This window comes from Coenobita brevimanus, chromosome 33 (genome assembly GCF_032717465.1).
Source record: "Coenobita brevimanus isolate Jiangsu-jjx chromosome 33, ASM3271746v2, whole genome shotgun sequence".
NCBI classification, from domain to species: domain Eukaryota; kingdom Metazoa; phylum Arthropoda; class Malacostraca; order Decapoda; family Coenobitidae; genus Coenobita; species Coenobita brevimanus.
Genome location: NC_136986.1, coordinates 4465665 through 4489090, shown reverse-complemented (window position 1 = coordinate 4489090; position 23426 = coordinate 4465665). Strand labels below are relative to the sequence as shown.

The 23426-nt window shown below is 41.2% G+C and overlaps 1 pseudogene; it reads right to left on the bottom strand.

The window, feature by feature from the left end:
* Positions 1–2475: 2475 nt before the first annotated feature.
* Positions 2476–2594, bottom strand: LOC145395994 (5S ribosomal RNA; annotated as a pseudogene).
* Positions 2595–23426: the final 20832 nt, after the last annotated feature.

The following is a 23426-nucleotide window of genomic DNA, read 5'->3' as shown; positions in this document are numbered from 1 at the left end:
ACCTTTTCGATATTGCACATGCTGACACCCTGAAACTGATCACAATAGAAGAGGACAAGCAGTTTCTCATCAGTCAGCATATGAAAGTTCGACCAGGGGCAATGGCAGGAATCGACAAGACCCTAAGTATCAAAGAAGCAAATAAGCACCACCGTGAGTATATGGAGCTCAAACGAAGAGAAAAGGCCGCCACTGCATTTGCGCAGACTGAAGAAATCACTGAATTGGAGAGCAGCAGCAGCAGTACTTTGTCATCTGGGCATGAGTCCAGTGGTAGCTGCATGACTCCTGTGAATGAAGAATTAAATGTAAGTCTTCCTTCACCACCCAAATGTGATCGGAAAGTTGTGCTGAGTCAAAATTTGTCGGCCACTCTGGATCGACATCAGCTGTCTGATCGCGCTGCTCTGATGATTCTCAGAGAAACAGTAAAAGCTTTGGATCATGATTTCAGTTCATTAATTCTGAACCGCAGCAGCATCAGATGACAGCGACAGAAATGGCACAAAGAGACGACGATGAGCATAATGAATTAGTTCGCTCTGGATGAAGTAATCGTCGTTCACTGGGATGGAAAGCTTCTTCCAGACCTAACCAACAATGAAAAAATGGACCGACTTCCGATCATCATTCCGCCAAGTGGTAATTCTCAGCTATTAGAAGTTCCAAAATTAGAATCAGGGACTGGTTTGCAGCAAGCACAAGCCGTGGTCAGAACACTGAAGAGGTGGGGAGTTGCAGAAAGGGTCCAAGGCAACTGCTTTGACATGACAAGCGCAAACATGGGTTGCCACAAAGGAGCATCCATTATGGTGGAACAGCTATTGGACAGGGAACTCTTGTAACTCGCCTGCTGGCATCACATCTTAGAACTACTTGCAGGAACTGCTTTCAAAGCAGCCATGCTTATTGCACCGGCACCAGAAGTACTGCTCTTCAAACGATTTCAAACTTTTTGGAGTTCAGTTGACCAGGAGCACTTCCAAGACGCATCATCTGATGAAATGGTCGCAGCTCAACTTGAAGATATCAAGGAGGTCCTGACTTTTGTTTTCACTACGCTTCTGCACAAGCAGCCTTGAGATGATTACCGTGAGGTACTCGAGCTGACTGCCATCTTCCTCGGTTCATCACCACCATGAGGTACTCGTTTTCATAGGCCCAGCGCGATGCATCAAGCACGATGGATGTCAAAGGTAATCTGCACATTCAAAGTGTGGATGTTTCGTTCACAGTTTACCTTGACCATCAGTGAAGAGCGTGGTCTCCATGATCTGTGTGTGTTTTACACACGCTTCTATGTCAAGGCCTGGATAACAGCACCACTCGCAGTGAGTGCCCCACAGAACAACCTGTATCTGCTGGAGGCCCGAGTCGACTATGCCACCATCAACAATGAGATATCCAGAGTAACAGCTCGAAAATTGCCTCTCATCTGTGGTACATGAATGAAGAGCTGGTGGGTCTTGCATTGTTTGATGATAACGTCAGTCAAGAAGTCAAGAAACAGATAGTGCAAGCTATGAATTTCAATGATGGTATGGAGGATCCTCTCAAGCGAGTGACCATTGATATTGGTGACGTTCGAGGAAAGACTGTCACTGATTTCGCCATGAAGAAGACAAAGAATCTCTTCAAAAGACTGAATATCGATGATGACTTTTTGAAGTTATCTGTTGACCAATGGTATGAGGATCACACATAGGGAAAGGCGCTGGTATGTTTGCAAAAACTCGCAGTAACCAATGATCATGCTGAACGAGCAGTTGCACTTATCGAGGCCTTCTCCAGTCGTTTAACAAAGGATGAAGACCAGCGGCAATACATCCTACAATTTGTGGCCGACCACAGATGCAGAGTTCCTCATGGAGTTAACCGACACCTGCAGTAATGAATGGTCAATGATTTGGTTGGCGACATATTGGTCATTTGATAATGCCAAAGTGACTGTATTGATAGTCGTTTACTGGTATTACAATTAAATGTTCATAAAAAATCTATAACTTGCTTTGAAGCAATTCACATTAGGTAATAAGTATATCTACCTTTTTCCAAAATTAACCGTTTTGACCTATGAGCCGATATCATATCCAAATAATTCATAAATGTCAGAAATTTTCAGATACAAAATCCTCTGAATATACACGGTTTGACTCTTATACAGTGATATTCAAGGGCAATGAGCAACCTCTAAAAATTATTTGTAGCCATAAATATTTCATATACAGTATTTTTAACCTATTTAGAATGTTTTGAATGGGTATGGCATTTGAACTTTCGAAATCGAATTTTGGCCCTACTGTATAAGGACCACCTTTATAAACATTATATATATATATATATATATATATATATCATCATCATTGCCAGACGCCATGTATCCCAAACGGGGTGGTCAAGGCTTAGAGTTAATTGTTTTACTGGGAGTGGCACTAATCCTCCACCAACCCCACTTGACACGTAGGGAGAACGTTATGCCAACAGCATCTGGTGTTCCCAGGCGGTCACCCATCCACGTACTACCCAGACCCAAAGTTGCTTAACTTCGCTGATCGGATGGGGAGCGGTGTACTCAACGTGGTATGGCCGTTTATGTATGTAGATAGATAGATAGATATAGATATAAACTTGCGAACATATTCTGTTTAACAAATAAAGCACCAAAGAACCTAATCTTTCGTTGCTTAATTTCCACCTGACATCATATTCTCTGGAATGCCTTTTATACATCTATAAAACTAGTATAGTAGTGCATCACACAAGAGTATATTAAGGTATGTAGACAAAATATTCTCAAAGTAATAAGACAAACAATGTAGGTGAGAAATTTGACTGAGATATCTCCAAGCAAACAAGAATATGATTTGTCGAAAGATGCCTTGTATGCCAAAGCCTCGTGAAGAGCCATAGAAGAGTGTTCACTACTGAGTCTCACGGATGTAACGTTGTTATCAATATTACTAAAGCAAATCAGGACTCATGAGAACAGTTTATTTATTTTTTTTTTAAACTGAAAAGCAAGTACAGAAAAATACTACAGTATCGATTAAATTATAATTTGACACTGCTCCATTCATTGAAAACTGTATTCTCTTCAAATTACTGACTTTATGTCATATATATATATATATATATATATATATATATATATATATATATATATATATATATATATATATATATATTCACAAAGGTGGAAACGTTGTCCTAATATGAAGATAAAATCCAGCGTGATCAGGAGTGGAATCGGTTTGACAACTCACTTGCCTTTTTCAAACCTCAGTTTCATAATGATGTTGTGTTTATATTTTTATCATAGACATGGTGTTTACTTTGTTTTTTATTATATTTTCCCTACGTTTGAAAATGACAAATGAGTTGTCGAAACGTCACCAATTTATAAAGATGTTCCTGATCACATAGGTGTTTATCTATCTATCTATATATATATATCTATGTATTTATCTATCAATCTATCTATATATATTTGTGTGTGTGTGTGTGTGTGTTTTATATATATATATATATATATATATATATATATATATATATATATATATATATATATATATATATATATATATATATATATATATATATATATATATATATATATATATATATATATATTGTTACATAGCCTATGATTTCATCATCCTTTGTATAATTCTAACGTACAGTATGCTGCATGTTTGATCACGATTCGCCTCGCGGCTTCCATAGTGACCAAGCTTCCGTGTTCTACCTCACTCCCCCCTTCTCCTCCCTTATAGTAGAGTAAGTCGTTCTTTCTGTTGTTCAGAGCAGGAGTGTCAACTCTTTGTCCCCTATGGCTTCATTTGCACGTCCTTCTTACAAGTTGTATCAAGCTCTGCCGGCCCCTATATAATAAGCTCAGTCTCTGCATTAATTGCCACTTAGATCTACTCCTCATTTTGTTCACATCTCTGTCCTCCCCTGTACAGTTGTTATTATTTTTGTGAGTGCTCAGGAAGTCTCCAACCATCTAGCTGCTGTGTAATTTGAGTATAAGTGTTATTACCTTTTTTTTCTTGTACTGTATAGCATAAGGTTTTGGTTCGTGGGCCTGGTGAGGTTTTTGAGATTAATGTAAAGTTTTTACTGTCAGCCAGTAGTAATAATATTTTGTATCTGTAATAATATATCTTGCATTAACTGAGCATTATCCGGTTTTCTTATTTTATCAGGGCTGATTTAGATAAATTTACTCTTGCTAATTTCGTGTTAATAGAGGCTATTGCAGTTAACCATATATTTAACCTGTTTTTTGCCATTACATTATCCTTATGAGTCCTGAATGTTTAGTTGTTAGTTTGAGCATTAAACTTTAACTTGTAATTTTACCTAACTCTTTTGTTTTGAACCTGGAAATTTGTGGGACAGTAGTGATTTTAGTATTCTCACTTGAAGTGTTCATTATCTCTCTCTGTTCCGTAACATAAATTTGGCGACCTCTTATCAGGATATTCAGGATATTATCATAAGGATATTGCTTGATATTTTGTGACTGTGATCTATTCATGATGTCTACTATTACTACTCTTGATGAAGCCAAAGATTTTTTGTCAAATGTGCAAACAGTGTGTGATATAGAAAACAGAACAAAGAATGAACTTCAGCTTGTTGCTCAACAATTGGGAATTGCTGTTTGCTCTCATTATTCTAAAGATCAAATTGTTGACATGATTAATGAAAGCTTGTTTAATGTAACTCCTCCAGATGAGCAAACGCAGATTGAAATAGCCAAGTTACAGCTAGCCCTGCAGGAGGCTCGTGCTAAGGAGGCTGAGTTTCAGGCACGTTCTAAGGAGGCTGAGTCTCAGGCTCGTATTCAGGAGGCACAGGCTCAGGCACAAATTGAACTTGCTAGGATTCAGGCAGACCATGAGTATCGCATGAAACAAGGTGGAACTGGATCATCTAGCTCTGATGATTTCGATGTGGCTAAAAATGTTAAACTTGTCCCTCCTTTTAATGAATCTGATTTAACAAAGTAATTTCAGTTGTTTGAGAGGGTAGCTACAGGTTTTAATTGGCCCAAAAAGTATTGGCCAGTACTCCTTCAAACTGTTCTCACCGGTAAAGCTCAAGTAACTTATGCATCTTTGCCTCAGGATCAATCTGATAATTATGATGTAGTTAAGAGCTCGATTCTTAAGGCCTATGAGCTTGTTCCTGAAGCCTATAGAGTAAAATTTAGGACAACTTATAAGCAAGATAAGCAATCCCATGTTGAGTATGCAAAAAACAAAGAAGATCTGTTAGAGCAGGGGTTAAATTCTAAGAATGTAAATTCTGATTTAGATAAATTTAAGCAGATGATTTTGCTGGAGGACTTCAAAAGGTGTATTAATAAAGATGTAAGCCTATATCTTGATGAGAGAAGAATAGAGAATTTCTGATGCTGCAGTTTTAGCTGATGAATATGTTCTCACTCACAAGAGATATTCTAAAGAAAAAAGGAAAGCTGAGAGTAAGTACGTTGCCTCTACTCAGAGTACAGGTAACAGGAAAGAGAATAAAGATGATGTTTCTCAGAAAGTAAATACCAGCTCCACCTCTAGATTTCAGAAAAGTAAATGTACTTATTGTAGTAAGCTTGGTCATACTACGGAGAAATGTTTCAGGAGACAGCGTGATGTGAACAAAAAGGAGTCTTTAAATATTCAGTCAGTTGGTCTAGTGTCCACCCTTGAGAGTTCCCAGAATTCTTTAACCGAATTAACTGAACCTGCTTTAAATTCTCATGATGAAGCTCCTCTTTTGAGCAGTAACGTGGGTGACACTCTCAAGAGTTCATGTGCTAATTTCCTGTCTGATGGGTTTTGTCAGTCCTCTGGACAGTAATGACAGGAAATCAGTTAAAATATATCGTGATACAGGTGCTTGCCAATCCCTTATGCTGACCAGTGTTCTAGGATCTAATGTTAATTCCTCTGATGAAACTGTAATCTTACAAGGTGTAGTGAATAATTACTTCTCTGTCCCTCTGTGCAGAGTGAATTTAGAGTCTGGTTTTCTTATTGGTTCCGTTATGGTTGGGTTGGTTGAGACACTCCCAATGTCAAGTGTAACTTTCTTACTTGGAAATTATATTGGTGGAAGTCAAGTGTGTCCAGCTCCTCAGTTGTCTAGTAAACCAGTGACTGCGACCCAGGATTGTGATATCCCTGACGTGTTCTCTGCATGTGCTGTCACTAGGGCTAAGTCTAAAGTTACTGGTGACTTAGAGGATAATGATGATGATGATGTTATCCTAGCTGACATTTTTCTAGCTAATCTGGACCACTCACCAGATGAGGCAGTACCCCGTAGTGTTGATAATTTATCTCGTCAAGAGTTGGTTGAGTTGCAGGTTGCTGACTCTGAGTTGAAAGGTCTAGCTAACTCTGCTTGCAGTGAGGAAGAGTCAGCCGGTGCTTCTACTTCTTATTATATAAAGTCAGGAGTACTTATGAGAAAGTGGAGACCCCCAACAGCATCAGCCGACTGTGAATGGGAGGTTGTACATCAAGTTGTCATCCCTCGTGTTTGTAGGCAGGATATCATTCGAGTGGCTCATGATTCCAGTTTGGCAGGACACCTTGGAGTGAGGAAGACTGTGGCATGCATTTTAAAACACTTCTACTGTCCAGGTATCTTCAGAGATGTTTCCTGGTATTGTAAGTCTTGTCACACCTGTCAAGTTGTCGGGAAGTGTAATCAGACCGAAAAGGTTGCACCTCTAGTTCCCATTCCTCCTTTTGAGGCACCTTTCACCCGTGTGTTGGTGGATATTGTGGGTCCTCTTCCTAAGACTTCTTCAGGTTTTTCTTATGTGTTGACCCTGATTGATATGGCTACTCGTTATCCTGAAGCCATTCCCCTTAGAAATATCTCAGCAAAGAACGTGGTTAAGGAAATGCTAGGGTTCTTCACAAAGTTTGGTCTGCCCAAGGAGGTACAGTCAGACCGGGGAAGTAATTTCATGTCAAATGTTTTCAAGCAGTCTCTGAAAGAGTTGGGCATCACCCAGATCACGTCTTCAGCTTACCATCCCCAGACCCAAGGAGCGTTGGAGAGATATCATCAAACACTCAAATCGATGCTCAAGAAATACTGTTTGGAACATCAGAAAGACTGGGATAAAGGTCTTCCATTTGTTGTATTTGCCGCAAGAGAATCTCCAAATGAATCACTGGGCTTCTCACGCTTTGAACTACTGTTTGGGCCATGAAGTAAGAGGACCCCTTAAGCTCCTCAAGGAATGCTGGCTGTCGGAGGAAGATGACGTCAACCTGCTGAAGTATGTGATGAAGTTCAAAGAACGGCTGTCCACTGCTTTACAGCTGGCGAGAGAGAATTTAGGAGCTGCTCAGGAGAAGATGAAGACTTGGTATGATAAGAAGTCCAGGTTACGCCACTTTCAGCCAGGAGATCAGCTTTTGATTCTGCTACCGGTGCATGGGCAACCTCTTCAAGCCAAGCTTAGTGGTCCTTATTTCGTGGAGAAGAAACTCAGTGATGTCAACTATGTCATCGCCACACCAGTTTGTAGAGAGAACAAGCAACTTTGTCACATCAACATGCTAAAGTTATATCACAGGCGGGACGAAAATAACCCAGTCTGCACTGTAGCTGTTCCACCCGAGTCTGCAAGTGAAGCTCTCCCCTGCAGCATGAGCCTGAGTGATAGTTTGGGGAAGAATCCTGATATCATGAATGATCTCCAGACTAAGCTTTCTCATCTAGCTCCCGAGGAAAGGCAGGAGTTTTCGGCATTACTGCAGGAGTACCCGCAAGTGTTCCGTGCCACTCCAGGAAGAACCACTGTGTTGATGCATTATGTCGATGTTGGAGACGCAAAGCCAATTAAACTGCCTCCTTACCGTGTGAACCTAGTGAAAGTTCCTCTCATCCAGAAGGAGCTTGCCTACCTGTTGGACCACAAGATGATTGAGCCCTGTCAGAGCGAGTGGAGTTCTCCTGTCACTCTAGTCCCTAAGCCAGGTGGGTCACAGCGGCTTTGCATCGACTACAGACGTGTTAATCAGATAACCACAACAGACACTTACCCTCTCCCTCGCGTGGAAGATTGCATAGACAAGATCGGAAAGGCTAGGTACATAAGTAAGTTTGATTTGTTAAAGGGATACTGGCAAGTACCTATGACTGAACGTGCTAGGGAGATCTCATGTTTTGTAACACTAGGAAAGACTTTTGCATGTTCTGTAATGCCATATGGTATGAAGAATGCACCAGCCACATTTCAGAAGCTCATGAATGTTGTAACAGAGGGTTTGGCAGGGTGTATTGTTTATATTGATGATGTATTAATCTTCAGTGACAACTGGAAAGATCACCTATGCCATGTCAGTAAATTTCTTGAGCGTTTGGTTCAGGCTAATCTTGTAGCTAATTTATCAAAGTGTGAGTTTGGTCAAGCTAAAGTTCAGTACCTTGGGTACGTAATTGGTGATGGACATGTTGCACCACCAGGAGCTAAGGTTCAAGTTATAAGTGATCTTCCCAGACCTAAAAGTAGGAAAGAGCTACAAAGATTTTTGGGAATGGTAGGTTATTACAGGAGATTTGTTCTTAACTTTTCAATTCTTGTATCACCACTTACAGACCTACTGAAAAAGGGAGTTAAATTTGTCTGGACCGATAACTGTGAATCCTCTTTCAGCAAACTTAAAGCTATCCTATTAAGTCAGCCAGTGCTCGCTACTCCAAATTTTGCTAAGCCCTTTAAGATGGCTGTTGACGCAAGTGATACAGGAGCTGGGGCTGTTTTGCTGCAAGAGGATGATCAGGGTATTGAACACCCTGTATCTTATTACAGTAAGAAGTTCACTCCACCTCAAAAGAACTACTCAACTATTGAGAAAGAGCTTTTGGCCTTGATTTTGGGTTTACAGCATTTTTCATTTTATTTGTGTTCTGGTTTTGATCCCATAGTCATTTATACCGATCATAACCCACTGAAATTCCTTAGTAAGTTTAAAAATAAAAATCAGAGATTGACAAGATGGAGTCTACTTCTTCAGGAGTATTCATTAGACATACAACATGTCAAGGAAAAGAAAATGTTATTGCAGATTGCTTATCTAGACTTTAAACAGATTGTTTTAGAGTAATAAGAAATTTCCTTTGTAAATTTCTTTTTTTTTTTTTTGTAGGGAGGTGTTACATAGCCTATGATTTCATCATCCTTTGTATAATTCTAACGTACAGTATACTGCATGTTTGATCACGATTCGCCTCGCGGCTTCCATAGTGACCAAGCTTCCGTGTTCTACCTCACTCCCCCCTTCTCCTCCCTTATAGTAGAGTAAGTCGTTCTTTCTGTTGTTCAGAGCAGGAATGTCAACTCTTTGTCCCCTATGGCTTCATTTGCGCGTCCTTCTTACAAGTTGTATCAAGCTCTGCCGGCCCCTATATAATGAGCTCAGTCTCTGCATTAATTGCCACTTATATCTACTCCTCATATTGTTCACATCTCTGTCCTCCCCTGTACAGTTGTTTTTATTTTTGTGAGTGCTCAGGAAGTCTCCAACCATCTAGCTGCTGTGTAATTTGAGTATAAGTGTTATTACATTTTTTTCTTGTACTGTATAGCATAAGGTGTTGGTTCGTGGGCCTCGTGAGGTTTTTGTGATTAATGTAAAGTTTTACTGTCAGCCAGTAGTAATAATATTTTGTATCTGTGATAATATATCTTGCATTAACTGAGCATTATCCGGTTTTCTCATTTTATCAGGGCTGACTTAGATAAATTGACTCTTGCTAATTTCGTGTTAATAGAGGCTATTGCAGTTAACCATATATTTAACCTGTTTTTTGCCATTACATTATCCTTATGAGTCCTGAATGTTTAGCTGTTAGTTTGAGCATTAAACTTTAACTTGTAATTTTACCTAACTCTTTTGTTTTGAACCTGGAAATTTGCGGGACAGTAGTGATTTTAGTATTCTCACTTGAAGTGTTCATTATCTTTCTCTGTTCCGTAACAATATATATATATATATATATATATATATATATATATATATATATATATATATATACAGAGAGAGAGAGAGAGAGAGAGAGAGAGAGAGACATTATTTCATTACAGATTCTAGAGATCGTGTGTGGGAATCGGTACAGATGGTTGGATCAGTGTTGGAAACTTGGCTACAAGGCAGTTGTTTTCCAATGCTGTTCACGGACAACTTAGTAACAAACAGCACCTTAATAAAGGTAATGGGAAAGATGGATTTTAAATTAGGCTCCAGTACTGGATGACATTCATACTTTGATATCTCAATTCATTACCAATGTGGTGGTTTCACAGCTAGAAGCTAGTTTTATCACTGAAGGTTTCCTTTAGTGCTCAGTACTCAATAATACACAGAAAATAATATATTCATCAAAGACATTACTGTACTGTAAAAAATACCTTGATAATTTGGAAGGAGGTAAAGAGAGACAGTGATAAAGAAGAAAGTAGGGGAGTGGAAGATAAAAATGACTGATTGCTAGTGGTGAAGGGAGAAGTGAACAGATTGAGAGAATACTTTAAGGAATTGTTAACACAGGGAATTAAACTGGTGTGAGTATAAGTGGCTGGGGAGTAGCTGTGACGAGGAGGAATGTAAGGGACGAAATGATCAGTAGGTTGGAAGTGGTGGAAGCAATGAAGAAAGTCAAAATGGGGAAACCCCAGGAACTGATGAAGTGTGTGGTGAAATGCTGAAGCATGGGGGAGAGATATTAGTGATGTGGATATGGAAGATGTGCAGATTGGCGCGGTAGGAAGGCAGAGTCCCGGAGGATTGGAAGTTAGGAAAAATTATTCCCCTGTGTAAAGGAAAATTGGAATAAGAAGTGTGTGGTAATTATACTGGCATTTTTCTTCTAGGTGAAACAGGAAAATTATATGGTAGGATTCTTATTGACAGAGATAGGGAAATAACAAAGGAATAAATTAGAGAAGAACAGGGAGGTTTTAGGAATAGATGAGATTGCGTAGATCAGACATTCGTCCTAAGATCTTCAGTGGAAAAGTTTCTATTAAAGGAAAGAAGTTGTATATGACCTCCATCGAACTGGAGAAAGCATATGCCTTGAGGATGGACTAGGAATGTGGAAAATACTAAGAATATTTGGAGTACTGTAAGTGGAAAGCTGTTGAATGCCGTGAAGAGTATGAATGAGGGCGCTAAGGCTGTACGCGGTGTGAATGGTGAACTGAGTATATTCTTGTGACTGAACGATGGATTGAAACAAAAATTTATCATGTATCAATGGTAGTTCAATCTGTATATGGATGGAGTTATAAGAGAGATACAAAGTAGGGCAGTGGATGTTAGAGAGAGCCTAATGAGAGAGGGCAGCGTTTGGAAACTTCCTGTTCTATTGTCTGGAGATAATACTGTATTGTTAAATGCTGATAAAGGGGGATTACAAGGCTTGGTGACTGAGTTTGGGAGAATGTGTATGAAACGGAACCTAAAGGTGAATGTAGGGAAGAGTAAAGCTGTGGTCTGTGAGAGAAAAGAAGTCACTGAATGCACAGTGAGGCTGGATGATGAGGAAATGGAAAATATGAGTTTATTTAAGTACTTGGGTAGTGTGATGAGTAAGGATGGAAATTTAGAGGATGAAGCCCATGCAAAGGTACAACAGGGAATGAATGGCTCTGATTCTTAGAGAGCACTGATATGGAAGAGGGAAGTGAACATGGAGATAAAAAAGCCTCTGCTTCATAGGATTGTGATACAAACTCTAACACATGGAAGTGAAGCTTGAACCTTGTTGGAAGGGCACAAGTCAAGAGTGAGAGCAGCGGAAAGGTGTTATCTCAGAGAAGCATGTGGAGTTATATGGAAAGACAGACTGACAAATGAGGAAGTGAAGGAGCGTTGTGGTGTGGATGTGGATAGGATAAAAAGCATTAGGAGAAATATGCTGAGGTTCTTTGGCCACGTGGAAAGGATGGAGAACGAGAGCCTGACGAGGAGACTGTATGTGAGTGAGGTGAAGAGGAGGAAGAGGGAAAGGGAGACCAAGAATGAGATGGAGGGATGGAATGGAGAGGTATATGATAGAGGAGGTTAGAGCTGGGGGAAGTCAGCAAAATGGCCGGGAACAGAGCGACATGGAACCGATTTGTTTGTTGCCTTCCCTTGTGGGACTGAGGCGTCTGGCTATAGACAGATAGATTATTAATAAGAAAATTTAAAGTAATAATACACTGTCCTCGCTGGCATCTTAACCCTATGAAAACTAATTTACTCTGCATAATTATACACTGTTTTTATTAGAGTATTGGTGATGTTGGAGCAGCACGGGGTGTGGCTGTGTTCGAGGTGGGTGTGGATGGCCAGGTCACTAACGTGACGCAGGCACAGCTCTCCCCCGCGATCAGCCAGGCTCGTCGGGTAGGTCACTCTTACATTCATTTGCTCAGTTGGGAAGGTCACTCCAACACTTCTGTTGTGGCGAGTGGATCACTCTCACATAACTCTTGAGGCAGTCAGGTATTCTGTCATTACTACTGAGGTGGGTTCGCCACTCTCACACTACCAGTACTGCTTAGGAGGGTAGTTCAAACTCCCATTACTGATGAGGCTAGTAGGTTATTCTTACATTACTGGTGAGGCATTTAGGTCACTTTCACATTAGTGCAGGGGAGGGTAGGTCACTCACTGCACTGCTAAGGTGGGTAGGTTATTCTCACATTAATGCTGAGGTGGGTTGGTCAATCTCATTACTGCTGAGGTAGGTAGGTCACACAGCTCACTTGTATCATGGTGACGTCAGCAGCTGCGGCAGGTGTCGTGGTGTGTGATGGTGGTGGTGGTGAGTGACGACCCAGCCTTCCTCACGGCCTTCGCCGATTGGTCCCTGAATGGCCGCTTTCTGGTGTGGTCGACGAGGCTCCTGGTGGTCACTCGCCTGCCCAGGGAGGACGTCGGGGCTCTACTCGTTTCCCACTGGACATTTTCCATGATGAACACCTTGGTTGTAAATGATGAATCCTCAGCATCTGACAAACGGTAAGGTATTCAGGAATGAAGAATGTACCTCTAATGCCAAAATTCTAATTTGTAGTTTTTTTTAGGATGCCACGTTTTTGAAAGTGATGTATGCTTACCTTTTTTTTTTATTTGTCTAAAAGTAAAATTGATTAAATCCTTTGCGAAGCTTAAACTAATTTTGACCATGTGTACTACTGTACACCCACCCTTCTTCAACACTTAAACATTCTAATCTTTTCTAATCATTGGTCTCAGCTCACACAACACTTTTTAGCTTCCTGTGCCTCACAAAAAGTTTCTAAACAAAATCTTAAATAAATTGTCAGCACTACCTGTCCTACAGTACCAGTCTACAAACAGTGTAGATCTACTCAAGCCCCCCAAACAGGGTTTCAGTCACCATCGGTACTGCTCCCGTTCATTATCATATCTCGAACACCTTCAGAATGTAGTTTCCCAAGCATTACGCTCACTTCGATATTAACCCCTAAATCTTCGGGGTCTTACAAACCAAGCCCTTCACGTATGCATTTTTTCCTTGAAAGCTGGCTTTTTCAAACAGTCATGGCTGCATAATGTATACTGAACTTTCAGTTAAGGACCAGATTATTCATCTGTCCTTCATCTTTCCATTGTAAATGTCTCCAGGTCGGCTGTAGGTGCAGGCATTGTGGAGGTTGGAGGTGATGAATGGAGGTAATTTGGGGAGTCGTGAAAGGATGTTTTCGTACGGGGGCGAGTTGGTAGTAACAGCTCACAGCCCTCGCCCCAGCCTGGGACAAAGAGAGATTCCGTGCTCGCATACACTCATGCACCCCCTTGCCCGACTAGTCACTGACACTCCTCTCCACTGCTCCCGGGCACTGCCACATGAATGAATCATCACCCCATATACGTTTGGCTAACTCGGTTTATTTGCCCAATTTTTCCGGTTTATTCAGAGTGACAATGTGCATTACAATGTGTTGGATGGGAGAGAGAAGAGAAATGCCAAGATATATTACACATGACTAGCCATTACAGTTTATTTTACTTTCTCTGCGAGTACGTTTTCTGTGTCGCATTTCACTTAAGCTATCCCTGTGGTCATGTCCATTTCTGACACGTGTAGTTTTCCTTTTTTCGAAAGCACTTATTCGGCTAAGTTCTTACTGCACAAGAGGAGCTGCACACACAAAAAAATACTGGTTTACTATCACAACAAAGTTTCCATGTATGATGCACTATATTGCAACAATTCCTTTTTTTAATGCAAGAAAAGAAAAAGCTTCAAACCTGCAAACTGATTCCTCTAAGTAAAAGTAAATACACAATAATAGATTCCCGAATTGAGGATCTGTTCAAGATCCTTGGACACAGCATTTAAAAGACTGGAGGTCACAGGCAGTAAGGTAAACAGACAGAGGACGACAGTTCCAGAGCTGACCTGCTGTACACATAAAAGACTGGCATTAACAGTTAACTCTTGCATTAGAGGGTTGGGCAGAAAAGGGATAACAGTTTGCATCTACACTGGTGCTACCTGCCTGCCATAGTGGTTGAGGGATGCAAGCAGAGAATTCAGAGGACCAGTGACCATTGAATTAACGAAAGAAGAAAGACAAAGATGCAACAGCACGGCAAAGAGATAGGGGTTGAAGGCAGCCAGTAAGAGGAGGGGAGTTAATGAGATGAAAAGTCTTTGACTTTTGTTGTATGCTGGGCACCTCCCTACACATTAGTGTTGTGCACAAGGGCAAATAAAACCCCTGTTTAAAGTCAACAACTGTGCAGGGGTAAAGACGGTACAGAGTCAACATAGCACATCTAATCACTTGGAAACAGATTTTATAATGGGAAGTAATATGATCTTTACAAGATAAATCCCGAGAGAATGAAACACCAAGTATGTTCAAAGATGATCTAGGAATGATTTGGGTATTTTTTAAAATTAGAGGATATTCCTATGGTAGATTTTAATGAGTCGAAACATGTAAGAATTGGGTTTTCAATGCATTAAAAACAAGATTACTTTTACCCGAATCAGAGGTATGAGCCAAGTCAGATAGTAAGTGTGCCATAGACTCCTCTTTCGGTTGTTGAAGTAATTATTGAGATGGACGCTGCGGGAAGTAGATGGAAAGGTGAGGGGTAGAGTCATCAGTATATGAGTGGTTAGAGTTACATATAAACCTTGGTGGGTCATTGATGAATAGAAGGCAGAGAGTTAGTGACAGACCAGTGCCTTAAGGAACACCATTATTGATAGCTTGAGGAGAACAGTGGCAGTCTACAACAGCAGCTATGGAACGACTAGAGATAGAGGCACTTATAGGACTGAAACCGTTAGAGGCCCGTAAATTTGAAATTTATGCCAGGCTCGATAGAAAGCTTTTGAGATGACAAGCGCAATGACAAATCTTTCACCGAATTTCCTAAAGGAGGATGACCAGGATTCTTGAAGGAAGGTGAAAAGATAGCCAGTGGAGCACCCCTGCCTGAGCCCCTAATGACAATCAGAGAAGGCTGTGACGGGAGAGGTGCTTTAATCATTTCTTTTTATTACCGAATAGTTTCAAACACCTTACAAATACAGGATGTTAGTGCAATTCTTTAACAGCATGTATTTCAAAAGTTTTTGAGTCTATTCTTAACCAAAAAATTTTAAGGGATCTTTCCTGTCACAACGTTCTTTCCGATCGTAAGTATGGGTTCCGCCAGGGATGCTACACTGGCGATCTTTTCATCTACCTTTCAGACTCGTGGTCATCCTCCTTTCAGGACCTTGGCGAAAGCTTTGTCGTTGCACGTGACATCTCAAAGGCTTTCGATCGAGTCTGACATAAATCTTTACTTTCCAAACTGCCCTCTTACTGATTCTTTTCTTCTATCTGTGCCTTTATCTATAGCTTCCTGTCGGGTCATCCTATGGCTGCTGCTGTAGACAGCCACCGTTCTTTTCCTAGAGCTATCAATAGCGGTGTTCCTCAGGGTTCTGTCCTATCACCAGCTCTCTTTCTTTAGTTCATCGATAACCATCTATTCTGTACATCTAACTCCATCCACTCATATGCTGATGACTCAACCCTTCACCTTTCCATTCACTTCCCACAGCGTCCATCTCAGCACGTACTTCAACAAACAAGGGATGAGGCTGTGGCACTCATGATGTCTGACTTGGCTCATATCTCTGATTGGGGTAAAAGTAATCTTGTTGTTTTTAATGGTTTAAAAGCTCAGTTCTTACATCTATCAACCCAACAAAATCTCCCACAGGAGTACTATCTAATTTTCAGCAATATCCAGCTTAATCCTGCATCATCTTAGAACATACTTGGGGCTTCATTCTCTCGGGATTTATCGTGGAAATAACATATTACCTCTCTTGTAAAATCTGCTTCCAAGAGATTAGGTGTGCTAAGCTGACTCCGACCCATATTTACCCCTGCATAGATGTTGACTTCATGCACGGATTTTATTCACCCCAGTGTAGAGTACAACTCTCATGTGTGGTCAGGCTCCTCATATACAGCTCTTTGCAACAAGGTGGAGTCAAAAGCTTTTCGTCTCATCAACTCTCCTCCTCTTATTAGCTCCCTTCAACCTCTTTATCTTCACTGTACTGTTGCATCTTTATCTCTTTTCAGTCGTTACTTCAATGGTCACAGCTCGTCTGAACTGTATGGTTGCATCCCTCCTGTACTATGGCGGGTGCATAGCACCCACCTAACAACAAATTCTCATCCCTTTTCTGTCCAATTCTCTAAGTCAAGAGTTAACCGTTACTCCCAGTCTTTCATATGCAACAGGTCACCACTATCTGTACTTCCTACTGCCATTGATCTCCAGTCTTTCAACTGCAGTGTGTCCAGGGACCTCAAAAGGAACAGTCTTGAATCGGGCTCTCTTATCAATTGTTTATTTTTTCTTGGAGGGAGAAATTTACAGGCTCCTGGCCTCTTGTTTCTACTGCCTTGCATTAACAAGATAGGACGACAGTCAGAGGGCTGAAAATGATCAACCTTACATAACATGAAAATTCCAGCAAGAAGGAAAGGTACAAGTTGACAGACAAAAGCGACAGAGTTTACCTAGGCAGGATATAAGTCCAGAAGAACAGCACTTGAGGACAACTGGAGGGACCCCATCAGCATCCCATCAGGCCCACCTGCCTTGTCGGCATTAACGCCAGTGATGGCAGAAAACACATCAACTGAAGAAATTTTAATGTCAGCCATGAGGAAGTAAGAGGGAGGAAGTAATAGAGGAACAGCACCAGAATAGTTTAAGGTGGAAATGAAGGAGAAATTCAGAGCAAAGAAATCTGCTTTATCAATAGAAGAAGCAGTTGCAGAGTCGTTGGAGTGGAAAAAAGGAGGAAAGGATAACGAAGTAAAGTTGTTACAAAGGTATCTGGCAAGCATCGGAAGGAGCAGGAGGAAGCTGAGTTAGTACGACTGATATTATATTTAGCAGAGTGATGAACGGACTTAACATAATTCCAGCCAGAAACATAAGTGATGAGATTCAGGGATGGGTTGGCTCCGGTTTCTTTTGAAGGCCCTTTCCTTGATGTGGACGGCATTTTAACAAGCTTAATTAAAGATTTTCTTTACATTAGTCACAGGATAAAAGAGAGAAATGTATGTTTCCATACCTGAGAGAATAACCTATGTAATGCATGAGGCACACTCAGATGATTCTCGGCCATGGAAGCAATAACCATTCCAGGGAAAAAAATATGTACTGTCTGAGGTCCTCCCAATCAGCAACTTCAAAATGTCAAAGTAGCCACTTATTGGGATGAATCACAGGCCTTACTGAGGTGACAGGACTGTTAAGGTGATAAGACTGCAATCAGAGGAGCCCAATGGAGAGAAAACATTAACAGCATAAGCCGAAGGATTAGGTGCAAGGAATTGGTCAGGTTCGTTGGAACTCTCTACAAGACTGTTAGCAATGTAGGTCGGGTGCTGTCCAAGTTGCTCTTGGTCATTAAGGATGGAAATGATGTTGCCTTGTAAGTGGATCAGTGATAGGAGAGGAAAGCCAAAGGTTGTGGTGAACACTGAAATCGCCTAGATTGGAGACTTCAGGGAAAGAAGAAACTGACAGGATGTTCCATCTTAGAAATAAAATTGTCAAAGAATCTGTCATCATCAGCAGAAGTAGCGGATAAGAAACAGTACAAATATACTTAGTCAGAGAATGGTAGGACAGACGAACCTAGAGACTAGAGAATTCAGAAGACTAAAGTACAGGAACTTGGGTGCACGATATGTTGATGTGTACATATACACAACAGCCACTTTTCGCTTTGAAGTGAGTATACAGAAAGTAGGAGGATACAGAGGAGGGTTTCCTTTAAGTCACCTTAGACAGCTGAGTCTCAGTAATGGGCAGAAGGTGAAGTTTTGAGGGAGAGAGGGGGGCATTCAGCAGAGATAGAAATAAAGGAAAGGTTGCAATTCTGCAGAAATATATAAAAAGTATCAAAGAAAACCAATTTGCACTATTATTACACTATATTACATACTTCCACTTGTAATGCAAGTTCATTTCCACTATAACCTGAAAATAATTTCTTTATTTCTGGCACTTGTACTGAGAGTTCATGCACCTTATCCTGAGATCATTTCCTTAAGCCTGTACTTTTTCTTATATTCTATATTCTTCTGTGGTGAATTAACTTGCTAGGGCAATTCTTTAGTGCACTAGAGGAATGGCACAAGGTAATTTCTAGTTTACTATCACAACAAATCCAATTTGCATGTATACTGCACTGTATTACCATAACACATATTTGCAATTGTACTGCATGTTCACTAGCATGCATCTATCTATTTATCTATCTATCTATATAATATGTAGTCTTTACCACAGTGTAACCCGAGTGTTTTCTTAAACCTATACCTTTTTTATATTATAAACTATATATATGGTAAGTTGGGGTGCACATCATCTACTCACTCAGTGTAGCTATGCCATATGATCTCTACACTGAGTGACAAGCCAAATGGTTTCCTGTACCCAGGAAACCATTTACTACGCTGGGTGGTAACCATATAATCGGGGTTTCTTGTGGGGTTAAGTGTTCCCCAGATTCCCCAATCCAAAATCACTTAATCACGGCAGTGGTTTCAGAAAGCCTCGGAGGGCGCAAAGCCTATCCAAGGCCCCAACCAAATGGGCAGACTCACGTGGCCATGTGGAATGTGAGAGGTGTGCATGAGGTGAGCAAGAGGGTGGAAGTGGTGAATGTGTTCAACAGTGCGAGATATGCCGTGATGACATTGTGTGAAACGAATATGGAAGGATGTGAAATGGTGGAGTGCATGGGTGTGAAATGTGTAAGATTGGGAACGAATGGCAGAGGAAGATGAAAGGAAGGAGTTGCTTTGTTGATGAATGAGGTGCGGCAGAGTGGAATGAGAGACTACAAATGTGTCAGCTCGAGGTGTATGTATGTCATGTTCAAGTATGAGACGGTGAAAGTGGCAGTGATTGTAACGTATGCCCGGTGTGAGGACAGGAGTGAGAAACGCAGGTTTTGAGATGAGCTGGGTGCAGTAGTGGGAGAAATGCCCAGGAGCTATGAAGTGATCGTAATGGGGGATATGAATGGAATTGTAGGGAATGGTCCTAAGGATGACATAATGGGTTATTATGGAGTACCAGGAGAAAATCATAATGGGAAGAGACTAAAGGATATGTGTCAGGAGAGGAGGTTGTGCATTTGCACCTCGTATTTCAAACACAGAGATGCACATAAATATACATGGTACAGAGGGAAAGGGGATCGTGTTGAAAGAAGCCTGATTGATTACATGCTCGTAGAAAGGTCATTGATGGGAATGGTTGCTGATACGAGGGCCGTGAGAGGACGATGTGAAGGTCTGTCAGATCATATGAGTGTGGTATGCAATATCAAGCTAAGAGGAGTGAGGTGGATCAGGAGAGAGAGAGGAGCAGTCAGGGAGAAAGACTGAAAGTTGAGAAGCTGAGGATCAAAGAAATGGCAGATGATTACTGGATCAAAGTAGATGAGGAGTTAGAATTAGTGAAATGGAATGAAATGGATCTGGACAGCCTGTGGAATGCATATAGGGATTCCTTAGTTAGGAATGCTAAGGCAGTGTGTGGTGTGGCAAGAGTAACAACAAAGAAGAGAAGTACAGCATGGTGGGATGAGGAGGTTATAAGAGCGGTGAAGGAAAAGAGGAAGAAGTGGTTAATGTTGTTACAGGACAGGGGTTCAATTGAAGAACTGAATATGATGAGAGCAAGAAGCACATAAAGAGACTAGTGAAGAGTAAAAAGAAGGAGGTAAATGAGGATCTAGGAAGAACAATGAATGCAAACTACTCTGAAAATAGGAAGTTATTCTGGAAAGAGGTGCGGAAATGTAGACGATAAAGCAGAAAAAGAATATGATGGTGTGAAGGGTGTAGGTGATAGATTATTAGCCCATGGGGATGACGTAATGACCAGATGGAAAGAGTATTTGTGGGCCTCCGCGTCCAAAGGGGGTCAAGTGCCGGCCTGGCCAGTTTTGTGATAGCACCAGAGAGCACTAGTTTAACCCTTCCTCTAACGGTTGGATGTGGAAATGACCTCCTTCTGACACTGGACATAGGGTTGAAAGTCGTATTTCGTTCAACATTACCACGTCCAAACCTGCACGCACTCGGCTCGAGGCAAACTCCACGTCCAAAGGCTAGCATGTCCAGTGTAGTGAGTGTGGCAGAGGTGTTGGTGGTGGCGGGGTAGGTGTCTGTGCAGGTGGAGTTTGTGTTCCTGAAGTCCGGCCACTCATACATGCCCTGTGATTGAGCCTTCAGCAACATCGAAAAGAAGATCAGGAAGACGAACTACCTGCCAAGTACTAAGGATTACGCAGATGTAATAACATCGGCTGTAACAAGGAAGTTCCCCATTGTGGCCTGGATGGACGACGGATTATGGATAATGAAGGAGGACTGTGGCACTACATGGCACTATAGTGTCACACCTCACCTGCCCTGACCACCCCAGCTGACGACCCTGGCCTGGATATTGGACGATGGAGTATGGATAACGGAGGAAAACTATGGCACTACATGGCACTACTGGAACTGTACTGCATTCTTCACTATTAATGGGTGACTATGGGCATTAATTTTGTGTAAAGAGATAGAAAAAGTGTTAATGTGTGTGGGGGAAGAGGAGGAATGTTGTGTGGGGCTGTATTATTCCTAGTAGTGGTAGCATTAGTAGTAGTAGTAGTAGTAATAGTATCATTTTTGTCCGGTATTTTTATGATGCTTTTATGCTGCCCATGCTATCGACTATTGTTAACAGTATTAATATTGATATTATTGTAATAATTTGCAACAGGAGATGCTTGTAAAGTTCATTATGGGTGCAACATTATGCAACTGTAACAAGCAATAGATACATTACTTTACACAAAATTCATTATCCTCTATCAGATTCATACACTTCAGGTGTTAAGCTGTAATTTGATACCAAAATGAGCACTGGACGTCAAAAACTAACGAAATTACAGTTGCAAACACTTTGTTGACCTTTACAAGCCTCTCCTGTAAAATTTTATTTTTGGTGCATGACCCCCTTTGGATGCAGAGGCCCACATTTTGAAAGCCTGATCAATGGGAAAAGAGAGAGCAGAGCGGCTGTAAACATGATTGGTTTGGGGAGTGTGCTGAGAAGGAATGCAGTGCCAGGAGACGTGACACTCGCACAGGTGAAGAGTGCCGTGAAGCGACTGAAAAATGGGAAAGCAGCTGGGGTTGATAAGGTGTATGCAGAGATACTTAAGTGTAGTGGAGGGAGTGGAATGAAGTGCTTGCTGGAGATATGTAAGAAGGCATGGATGAGTGAAACTGTGCCTGCAGAGTGGAAAAAGGCTGTTATTGTACCCCTGTACAAAAATAAAGGTAAGCGAAGTGAGCGCAAGAATGATCGTGGTATAAATTTATTGAGTGTGGTAGGGAAGGTACATGGAAGAATTATTCTAGAGAAAGTAAGAGAGATATCAGAAGTCCTAGTGAGTGATGAACAGGGTGGCTTTAGGAATGGCAGAGGATGTGTGGATCAAATATTTGCAGTGAGACAGATAGCAGAGAAAGCTTGGGAGAAGGACCATAAGATGTTGATGGCATTTATAGATCTGGAAAAAGCATATGTCAAAGTGGACAGAGAAGGATTGTTGAAAGTTTTGAATATGTACGGCGTAGATTGTCAGCTGCTAGGTGCCGTCAAGAGTTTTTATGATGGTAGTGAAGCATGTGTAAGGGTAAATGGGCATCTAAGTGAATGGTTCACGATAGGTGTGGCCATGTGACAGGGTTGTGAGACGTCCCCATGGTTGTTCAATAAATATATATATATATATATATATATATATATATATATATATATATATATATATATATATATATATATATATATATATATCATTGCAAAGCTGAAGGTTAGTACTTTCTAATGGTACCTAATTTTTCGCTCTAGCTTTATTCTGTGCAGAGTTATAAAGGATTAAAGTTTGTTTCCATTTTGGCTGGAACCCTCGCGGGGGGGAGGGGGGCAGTCGAGTCAAATCAATGCCCCCGGTTAAAGGGTTAAGGTGTCAATGATATCATTAATCCTAAATAATAATTTATCTCTATCTATAGCCCGACGCCCTAATCCCGCAAAGGGTGGCCACAGACAAAACGCCTCCAAGTCACTCTGTCACCCACCATTTGAATACCCTCCCCCCAACCCACCCCTCCCCCTCCCTCAATTACCTCTCAACTCCATCCCTCCACCTCATCCTCTGTCTACCCCTCCCTCTCCCTCCCTCCACCTTATCTACATACACCGTCTTAGTCAGTCTTTCATTCTCCATTCTCTCAACATGTCCACCCCACCTCAGTGTATTTCTCCTAATCTTCCCAACCACATCCACATCCACCCCACAACGTTCTTTCACTTTTTTATTCCTCAACCTGTCCCTCCATGTCACTCCACATGCTCCTTTCAAGTAACTCATTTCCACTGCTCTCACTCTTGACTTGTTCCCCTCTTTCAAGGTCCACGCCTCGCTTCCATACGTCAGGGTAGGGATCACAATACTATCATGGAGTGACTTCTTAACTTCCATACTCACCTCCCTATTTCTCATCACTGCTTTCAGTGAACCAACAACCTTCCTTCCCTGCTGTACCCTTTCACGCACTTCATCCCCCAAAGTTCCATCCTTACTCATCACACTACCCAAGTACTTGAATGCACTCACATTCTCCCTATCCTTACCATCCAACCTCACTTTACATTCTGTGACTTCATTCCTCTCAAACACCATAACTTTACTTTTGTTTACATTAACTTTCAGCTTCCTCCTCCTACACACTGTCACAAATTCATTCACCAAAC